Raw genomic sequence first — 10,406 nt, 5'->3', positions numbered from 1 at the left:
ATACCAGGTCTTTGTGAAATGAAGTTTGAGGGTTGGGTTGCCCCCCGCCCCGGGGGGTAGAGGAGGGAGGCTCTTTCCCTCCCCTTCCCGGAAAGTAGTAGTGAGAATGAGTTATTCCCTCCCCTGATGACCTATATCATCTCCCCACACCCTTTCCCAATGAGAAGGCAGGTCTAGGTGGCTAAGACACGGAGTCCCACAGTCATTCATAGTCTAGTTGGGAAGCGGTGTGGGAGAGGGGAAGCTGGTGCAGGGTGTTAACGCTCTGGCTCAGAAGTTGGAAAGGGGGAAAACTTGGAAAGGATAAGTGGTTGGAGATTGATAGCAACCTTTGTCCCGTATATTTCTCGTTTAGTGCCCCTTCGTGAAGAGCTGATCTATATCTAGAAGCAACCAGCCCCTTACCGGCGCCGTGGCTTAGCTGGTTAAAGCGCCTGTCTAGTAAACAGGAGATCCTGGGTTCGAATCCCAGCGGTGCCTAGGGTAGTTGACTATAGTATATTATTGCTGCGAAGGGAACGTGTTTCCAGACACCCCCCCCACCCCCTCCGTCACTACTGCAGTTTACCAAAGATGATTATTCTTATCTAGCCATTTCCTCGCCATTTGAATTTCCATCCCTGTGCACTTTTAGTGCAAATTTGGAGGCCAACTCCAGCTTTCATGAACCATGGTTTAGCAGCCTCCCTTTGTCTACCTACAAGGATATGAGAATGTTGACTCAGATTTGGGCCCGTTTTGCATGGTGTCTCGGGGTAGGAAGGAAGGACCGAAAAGCTGCCTCATCCGTTGCCTCACATGCGCATGCGCAGTGGCGTATCACTCCAGCAGGGCGGTACTCGCTGCGGACGGGCGTGTTGATAGGCAGCTATAGTTGCGCAGGCTGAGGGCCGCACGCGGCTGTGATGGCCGAGTGGTTAAGGCGTTGGACTCGAAATCCAATGGGGTCTCCCCGCGCAGGTTCGAATCCTGCTCACAGCGTCAGTAATTTTGGGGGGCAGAAAGGAAGCAATTTTTCTAGTGCTGATTCCACTTTTATTCTGAGCCTCTAGGGGATTCCAGGATCTGCCCGTGAGCGCTCTCTTGCGGGCCTCAGACTCCTGCTTCTTCTCCAAAGGTTCTGTCCTGCAAAAACCTGTTAACTGCCAATTTGAATTCGTAACTCCAAACTCAAGTGGTTTCTCAGTGCTATTAGGAATCATATCACATTTCCTTATCCATTCACCCTCCGACTCTTCAGGAATCCCATCATCCTTCTGCTTTACTTCCCATGTCCCTGTGTTAAAAAGGCATTCGGTAATTAAAACAATATGGTACTGGCACAAAAACCAACAGACAGATCAATGGAACAGGATAGAAAGCCCAGAAGTTAACCCACCCACCTATGTCAATTAATCTACAACAAAGGAGGCAAGAATACACAATGGAAAAAAAAAAAAGACAGTCTCTTCAATAAGTGGTGCTGGGAAAACTGGACAGCTACATGTAAAATAATGAAATTAGAACATTCTCTAACACCATCTATAAAAATAAACTCAAAATAGATTAAAGACCTAAATGTAAGAACAGAGACTTTAAGACTCCTAGAGGAAAACATAGGCAGAACACTCTTTGACATAATTGCAGCAGTATCTTTTTGGATTCGTCTCCTAGAGTAATGGAAATAACAAAAACAAACAAATAGGACCTAATTAAAAGCTTTTGCACAGCACAAGAAATCATAAACAGAAAGATAGCCTACAGAACAGGACAAATATCTACAAAGGATGCAATCAACAAGCGACTGATTTCCAAAATACACAAATAGCTCATATGGTTCAGTATTTAGAAAAAAAAAAAAAGCAAAAAATGGGTAGAAGATCTAAACAGGCATTTCTCCAGAGAAGACATACAGATGACCAACAGGCACATGAAAAAATGCTCAATACCACAAATTATTAGAGACATGCAAATCAAAATGATAATGAGGTATCTCCTCACTCTGGTCAGTATGGCCATCAACAAAATGTCGACAAATAATAAATGCTGAAGGGAGTGTGAAGAAAAAGTAAACTTCCTACACTGCTGGTGGAAATGTCAATTGGTACAGCCACTATGGAGAAGAGTATAAAGGCTCCTTTAAAAACTAAAAATAGAGTTATCACATGATCCTCCAATCTCTATCCTGGGCATTTATCTGGAGAAAACTATAATTTGAAAATATACATGCTCCTCTATGTTCATAGCAGCACTACTTGTAATAGCCAGGACACGGAAACAACAAAAATGTCTATCAACAGATGAACGGATAATGAAGATGTGTATATATACAATGGGATATTACTCAGCCATCAAAAACAAGGAAATAATGCCACTTGCAGCAACATGGATGGACCTACTGGTTATCATACTAAGTCAAGTAATTCAGGAAGAGAAAGACAAATAGTAATACCATATGATATCACTTATATATGGAATCTAAAATACAATGCAAATGAACATACCTACGAAACAGAAACTCACAGGCAAGAGAAAACAGACTTGGTTGCCAAGGGGGAGGAGGAGTGGGGAGGGAAGGATTGGAACTTTGGGATTAGTAGATGCAAACTATTATATGTAGGATGGATTACCAGCAAGGTCCTACTGTAACAGCACAGAAATACATTCAATATCCTGTGATAAATGATAATGGAAAAGAATAGGAAAAAATACATATATGTATAACTGAGACACTTTGATGCAGAGCAGAAATTAACACAACACTGTAGATCAATTATACTTCAATAAAATTTTTAAAGAATTCCAGGATTATATTAAAAAACTAAAGATCAACAATTTTCTGGATTAAGTGAAACTGAAGAGCCATAACAACTAAATGCAACGTGGGATCCTGGATTGGGAAAAAGGGGTTATAAAAGATACCACTGAAACATTTGAGGAAATTTAAGTATGGACTGGCATTAAATAATAGTATTATGTTTATTTTAATATCCGGATGTTGACAGCTGTGCTATTATATCACAAATGTCCTTGTCAGAAAACATACTGAGTAACAACAAGCAAAAGGACTTGATGTTTTTCATTTACCCCCAAAGGATTCAGAAAACAAATATTTTATACCTGTATTTGGAGGGAAATGATAAAGCAAATGAAACAAATGTAAACAATTAACAGACCTGGGAAAAGCATATACAAGAGTTCCTTTTATTATTCTATTTTTTTTAATTGAAGTATAGTTGATGTATAATCCTTGTACTATTTTTGTATTTTTTCTGAAAGTTTGAAATTATATAAAAGTTAAAATTTCCAAAAACAAAACAAAAAAGGGGGGGGGGGAAGTCCTCCAATGGCTTCACATTACGTTGAAATGACAAAGTACTTGCAATGGCCTAGAAGGTTCTACATAATCAGCCTCCCACTCTGTGGCTCTGATCTGACCTCCTAGAACTCCTGCACTTGCTACCTCCACTCCAGACAACCCCACTCTGCTCCTTCTGCTGCTCTCTGTCCCTTTGACAAGCCTGGCTGGTTGTCCTAGTCAGCCTGTCCATCTGACTGGAATCCTCTTCCCTCAGGTGGCCCTGTAGCATGTGTCGTCACACCTTTATTTTTTATTTTTTTTATCTGAAAAGCAACCTTTTTTTTTTTTTCCGTATTTGGAAAGCAACGTGGGTTTTTGGCCTCACCTCTTTATATTTCACCTTCTCAGTGAGTCCTTCCCTGATCTTAGCCTTTAAGTCACAATTCCCAATCTCCACTCCGCTTTCTTGCTTCACTTTGCTCTTTAGCTCTTATCACCAACTGACAAACGATAAATTTAGTATAATGTACCCTTGACTGTTTTTCCCACAAGAACCTGTGCCCCAGAAGGGCAGGGATTATTGCCTGTTTTGTTTGGGGCTCTACAGAGGTCTTCTATCCTGATTCTTCCCTTGGCCCAGGGGCCTGGGCCTCCTACTTCCCCACCCCCAACCCCCAGGTTTCAATCCTCCAGGAACTGCTCCCCTCCGCCCCCGAGCCCCACCTCCACCTTCCCAGGAACCAGGGGGTCCCAGGAAGCCAGCCTGCTCTTTGAAGAACAAAGTGGGAGGAGCTGCGCCTCGGATCCCAGGCCTAGGAAGACGTCACAGCGGGGGAGGGGAAGCGCCACACTAGGCCAGCTGTGCAGTCTCCGTTCCTTCCCCGCCTCCGCCTCCCTAGGGCCCCAGCGCGTGTGGGACACGAGCTCCCTTCCCCCAAGCCCAGATGCTGCCCGGTGTTAAGCCGGCGTCCAGGAAGAGGCTAGAGGCCCAGACACTCATACACAAGCTATGTTCATACATAGACACAACCACAAAGGGACATGCACACAGGCCTGCACTGACATGGAGATGTGTCATCCACAGACCCCATCCCATCCCCTTAGACCCTGGAAATGCCCTTGGAAGTGCCCTCCAGGAGGAATAGCTGGAGAACAATCACCCAACCAGTCCAACTGGTCTCACAACCAGCCTGAAGTGTATATGGTTGTTTGGGGCAGGGGTGAGAGCTTTTAAAGAAAATAATGTTAAACTAGGTACAAAAAGTAATATTTACAGTGAAACAAAGACCAGAAAAAATAACTTACTGGTATTAACTAATTGCCTGCCTACACGCCTCTAATACTCTCAAGAGACTGGCTCCTGACTTTGTATATCTCAAATCTCATTTTTCCCTCTACCACCCATGTACTTATAGTTGACAAGAGCCCCTGGATCATTCATGTCACCTGTGCCCTCTGGCATTGCACTTGCAAGGCAGAAGTCTAGTGAGTGGGCACAGGTGACAGGAGTTTCCTTGGAAGCCATTCCCACAGCAGGATGGCTGCGCTAACTTTGTGTGGAAGTGACTGGGAACCACAGTAACTGAATTAGCAATTTACATATCCCCAAATGCCCACAGCCATTTCAACACAGGGGGACTGTGTGACAGAGGGGAAGTTGGGAGTGAAAACAGACAGTGGTCTTTACCATTTGCAGTTAAAATATCTATTTTGGCCAATTTTATAGAAGCATATGGTCATGTGAGGGTTGCTAGGACCCTCACAGAGGTGTGTTTAAGTGAGGGGTCCTAAAGTGTACATTTCATTGGCTTCATGGTGAATTCACCTTTGAAACTGTAATTTTTGATGGCACATCTCAAATGGACTGGCAACCTGCCTAGAAATCCTATTCTATCCTAGAAGGTTTGCTTTCCTATTCTCCAAAATAAATATTTCATACCTTCTTTCTCCTCAAAGGAGCTGCAGCACTCTCCCCTCAAGCAATGAGCTTGCTTGATTCATTCTTTTTTTAAAAAAAATTTGTTTATTTGGCTGTACCAGGTCTTAGTTGTGGCACGAGCGATCTTTAGTTGTGGCTTGTGGGATCTAGTTCCCTGACTATGTATTGAATCCTGGTTGTCTGCACTGGGAATGAGGAATCTTTTTCTTAAAAAAGAAAAAAAAATTATTGAAGTATAGTAAAAAAAAAAAAAAATCATTGAATTTGCCTGTTATCATTTTGCACAGGGGCCATGCTAATATTATCTATATCATTCTAATTTTAGTATATGGGCTGCCGAAGCATGCACTCCTTGTTAAACAGTGTAAAAGAAACATCTATCAATTGAGAAGGGTTCATTTCAAATGCCCCATCTCATCTCTGCAACTTTCTCCTAATATCTGAGGCACATTCTAATATTTTCAGGGGCCTTGGGATCTGCATAGTATAATGTTTGTAGGCCTGATAAATCCTTTGCAAAAATTCAGAAAGGCTTTCGTTTGTTTTGCTGAATTTCTTGAATTTTGTTCAGACTCTTTTCTTTGGTTCTCCTTTGCAAGGCCCTGTCTAGATGCACTAATAAGTGATGCTCTCATAAGGCCCTTCTCCTCTCACTAGGGTTCCAGTTTGGTTCAGGGGTCAAGTGTGCTTCAGGTATAGCAGATTCTCCCTATAAAGGAGGGTTTCCATCTTTCCAATTAAACAAGTCTGAGAAGCCTGGCCAGCTGGTCATTTGCAGGCCTGCTATGAGATAACCTAAGAGAAATCATCCTGCTCCAGGGGTGGCTTCTGGCCCAAACTGGGTGCACTGTTGGGTCTTATATTACCAGACTAAGTCCCTGTGCCCCAGAAACTAACACGTGCCTGTGTGCGTCCTAGGGCACTTCAGTTGTCTGACTCTGTGTGATCTTATGGACTGCAGCTGTCCATTTGATTCTCCAGGCAAGAATACTGGAGTGGGTTGCAGACACAGGATTTCCTAATTGATCCCTATGAGAAGGTGAAGTCCTGAGCCCCAGTCAGGAATTAGGGGCTAGGTAGGAACAGAAGGTGGTAAAATGAGTGGATTTTTTGGTATAACACCTGGAGTGGCTAAGACAGCTTGCTTGGCTTTAGGAGATAAAGTTTGAAGCAACACATTCTCACTCCCATTCCCTTCCCCTTCTTATTTTCCCTGATGTAATAGCACAAATGCTTACACATAAAGGATTTTGTTATTCTTCCCTACTGCTTCCCAGAATAGCCACCATAAAACCATAAATAGCAATTGACCATTTCTAACTATCCGAAGGATGACTTGTTGCTTTGGTATCAACCAACTGGGCTGAATTCTGGGATGGGGCTTTTGCTGATTTTAGGAATCCTGTGGAATCTTTCTCTTCTCTCTGGGAATGTTCTACAGATTTCCACCCCCCCCCCCATTGTTACTTTCTTCCATTTGACATCAGTAAAAAGCTTTAAATATCACAAAATTAATTTGGTTGTAAATAGAGAAATAGTACCAAACAAAATGAAATATAAAACCCAAAAGACAACAGAAAACCCTAATAGACCCTCAAGTTCGGTCTTGGGGTTTTACATATACCAATGACACAGGAGACTGCAAATAACATAATTAACACAGCAAGGGTAGCAGTACTTGGTGCACAGGGGCCCAAGATAACTGTGCCTAAACCCCTTTTAGAGATCCTAACAGGTACTGTGGCCATGCATTGCTTCAGTAAAATATATTCTTCACACTCATGAGTTCTCAGTTCTCGGCTGTAATCAGATCATTTATCCAAAATGTATATCAGAGGACTTTCTTTAGAGATAGCTGAAACATTCCCCATTTATTTTTATGTTTTTAAAATTGTTTATTTTATTCATTTGGCTGCAACTAAGACTCATTGCAGCATACAGGCTTCAGTAGTTGTGGTACACCAGTGGGCTTAGTTGCTCCGAGGCATGTAGCATCCCCTAGCTCCCTGCTGCTGCTGCTGCTGCTAATTCGCCCTGACCAGTGATCAAACCCGTGTCCCCTGAATTGCAAGGCAGATTCTTAGCCATTGGACTACCAAGAAGTCCCTCCTCCCATTTTAAAATACAGAAATACAAGACCCCCCCCCCAAAATGGCACACAAAAATGCTAGCATCCAAAGAAACTAAGGAACCAGTTCACAAACCAGGTAAAAGTTCAACAACGCTTGCCTCTCTCCAACAAGGTACTTACTCAAATACAAAACAAATTGGCATATTGCAGAGAAAAAGTCCCAAAGAAAGAGGAAATAAGGTTTATGGCTGTAGACACCAGAGTGACTTACCCAACAGTATGGAGCCTGCTAGCTCTCAAATGTCCATCCAGCTGTCAAGTGCTAGGGCACTCCATGCTGTTCCAGGGAATTCTGAAGGGCAGATCCTCTGGACAAGGGGTCCTGGCAGCTTACTGGAGGAGTCCCCAACCAGGCTCAGGTGGCCATGATCAGCAAGGTTCTTTACTGGCTTACCAAATTGGAGCTCCCACTGCTTGTAGCTACAAGCCAATAAAATGAGAGACAGTTGTTAGGGAGCGAGGAATAACTACTTTGCTCGGAGAGCCAGCAGACCAAGGAGATGGTGGACTCCTGTTTCAAAGAACCATCTGGCCTGAGTTAGAATTCAGGCTTCTTGTATACCAAAAAAGGGAAGAAATAAAGTTAAACATTTCTTGGTTCTGATCAGAACTGTGTTAATTTCTTCCTGTAGGCACTGACAGGCAGGCCAGGTTAGGATGTTTCCTGGGAGCTAAACAAAGGTGTTTTAACTTAATGCTCATTACCTGGGAGGCAGGGCTCCCAAAGATGGGCCATAATGTGTAACTTAAGCTTATAGGCAACATCTCTTTAGTGATTGTTATAGAACACAAAAGTTTCCCTGTTAAATGATCACCAGAGTAAACTAGCCCTGCACTCTCAAGTCATTGCCATGACTGGCTGCCCCTCCCCCACCCTCGTAGCCATCTTATATTACTTTCGGTTTTCTTAGTCATTGTCTGTCTCCCCTTCACCCACCATAATGTAAGCAGCAGGAGAGTCCAGATGCAAGGTACCCTCAAGCCTAACAACACTTGGTGCACAAGAGGCCTGCCAGAAATAGCGGCTTCGTGACTTGAGTACAGGGGTTGCTCACATAGACATACAAATGCCCAGACTGTTCTAGAGTTTCCTTCTAGGGCCCACTGTTATGGCTTAGAATTGAGAAGAGAGAATTCCCAGTCGCTCACACAATCCAGAGGCGGAAAAGAAAGACTTCGAGCCTAGCCCAGATGAAGTTGAAGGAGACAGGAGTCAGGATCCAGAGACAGAGATACGAACTCCGGGCGAGTTCCTGAGAGAGGGACCGAGACAAACAAGACGCAGACCCCGGATTCAGTGGCCCAGAGACGCGGGCCCGCAGCAGCCTAAGCCCGCGGCCGGAGGAGGGGCGCGGAGGGAGGCCGAGGGCAGAAGACGGTGGAAAACCAGCGCCGGAGCCCGAGGGACCCGGCTCCCTGCCCTCACTCACAAGTGGCCGCGGCAGTCGGCGGGAGCCCGGCCACCTGCTGACCCGACGCGTGCGGGATCAAAGCGGCTGGGAAGGGGCGGGCGGGGAGTGGCAGGAACCTGGAGGTGTGAGCGAGCTTCCCAGGGGGTAGCCGGAGCGTGGGAGCGCAGAGGGCCGGGCGGCCACGGAGTACTGGAGGGACCATCCCAGAGACCGGGAGGCAGACATGCAGAGACCACGCAAGACCCAGAGAGAGCCAGCGCAGAAGTCAGGAGACCTGGAAATAATGTGAAAAAGAGGGAGACAGAGACGCTGAAAGACGGCGGGACAAAAAAAGGCCGTGACCGTGGACTTAGAAAAAGAAACCGGGTTCCAGAGGACAGAAAATAAGAGAAAGAGCGAGGAAGAGGAAAGGAAAGAAAAGCCAGAGTCTTAGAGCTTAAGGGCAGGGACGACCTCGCGCCTCCCCCGCGGAGGGCTGAAAGGACCCCCGGGGCAGGGATCCCAGCGCGCGGTCCTTTCTCAGGGTCACGCCTGCGGAGGTGCGGGCGGGGAGGGGGGTTAGAAAGAGGGTTGTGGACAGCCACCCCAGGCTGGGAGGATGGGAGTGTGAGGACGTTCGGAATCAGGGTCTCGACCCAAAGCCTCATACTTTGACACAGAGTAGAAAAGTTAAATATTAATATTTGGTAGAAATCTTAAACAAGAAATACAGACATCTTCGATGGAACGGAAAAAAAAAAAAACTGATGCATTGGCCGGGAATCGAACCCGGGCCTCCCGCGTGGCAGGCGAGAATTCTACCACTGAACCACCAATGCAAAGGTAACCAAAGTCTCCTGGACCTGTCTCATCTTGTAAAGCACCGTGGTGACCGTCTCCAAGCGGCTTTCTAGCCAGGGGCAGGGCAGAGTAACAGTCCCAATAGTAGACGTGGGTGGAGCCCCGAGCCATCCTTCCTTCCGCCTGGATCCGGTCACCCGGCCATAAAGTTGCCCCATATGGCCAGGGGCGGCCCCACACCCGGGTGCGAACTGCCCGGGACCCCGAGCCTCGCGTGCAGGTGACAAAAACTCAGCCCGAGCCCAGGTTCCCAAGGAGGGGGGCAGCGGGGGCTTCTGAGGCCATACATCTGCGCTCCCATTTGGCTCAGGTAGCGGGAGGTGGCATGTGCTGGGCTTCCTGACTGCAAATGGGAGCGCCCTCCCCAAGGTCTGAGCTCCTTTAGCTCGGACTTTGCCAAGGCAAGCTTCGTGAAAAAACCAAGTTGTGAACGGGAGCTGGGAGGGCTCGGAGGAACCCCATCCGTCTCTTACTACGAAGCTGTCTTCTGACTCAGTCTCCAACCCTGTTTTGTGTCCGTCCCTGGTATTCTTGTCGACCCGTTAAGTCTCTGATTTTATCTTCTCGGCATCATTCCGCATTGTGTCATGCTCTTGGTTTGAGGTGGGTGTTGATCCCCTTTATTCTGTTCCCTTTTTTATCTTTTAAAGAAAACTGCCTGCTCTTTGCTCCCCTATAATCACGAGAGGTCCGGAGGAGCGAAGAACCCGGGAGCACATCTGGCAGCCCCGGGCCTGAATCTCCTATGATTAGTTTTTAATCAAATACTTCTAACTGGAAAGATCTCTCCACCGGTGCTTCGAA

The 10,406-nt window shown here is 45.9% G+C and overlaps 4 non-coding genes across 4 annotated transcripts; 2 read left to right on the top strand and 2 right to left on the bottom strand.

The window, feature by feature from the left end:
* The first annotated feature begins 406 nt into the window (after positions 1-406).
* Positions 407-480, top strand: TRNAT-AGU (transfer RNA threonine (anticodon AGU)). Its single transcript has one exon. It is a non-coding gene; the product is annotated as a tRNA-Thr (tRNA).
* A 419-nt stretch (positions 481-899) lies between these two features.
* Positions 900-981, top strand: TRNAS-CGA (transfer RNA serine (anticodon CGA)). The gene has a single exon. It is a non-coding gene; the product is annotated as a tRNA-Ser (tRNA).
* A 4,477-nt stretch (positions 982-5,458) lies between these two features.
* On the bottom strand, positions 5,459-5,568 carry LOC138084849 (U6 spliceosomal RNA). Its single transcript, XR_011145256.1, has one exon. It is a non-coding gene; the product is annotated as a U6 spliceosomal RNA (small nuclear RNA).
* Positions 5,569-9,509: 3,941 nt separating this feature from the next.
* Positions 9,510-9,580, bottom strand: TRNAG-GCC (transfer RNA glycine (anticodon GCC)). The gene has a single exon. It is a non-coding gene; the product is annotated as a tRNA-Gly (tRNA).
* Between the last annotated feature and the right edge of the window lie 826 nt (positions 9,581-10,406).

This window comes from Capricornis sumatraensis, chromosome 8 (genome assembly GCF_032405125.1).
Source record: "Capricornis sumatraensis isolate serow.1 chromosome 8, serow.2, whole genome shotgun sequence".
NCBI lineage: Eukaryota > Metazoa > Chordata > Mammalia > Artiodactyla > Bovidae > Capricornis > Capricornis sumatraensis.
Note: the sequence above shows the minus strand (reverse complement) of the source record. Positions and strands in the feature narration are given on the sequence as shown.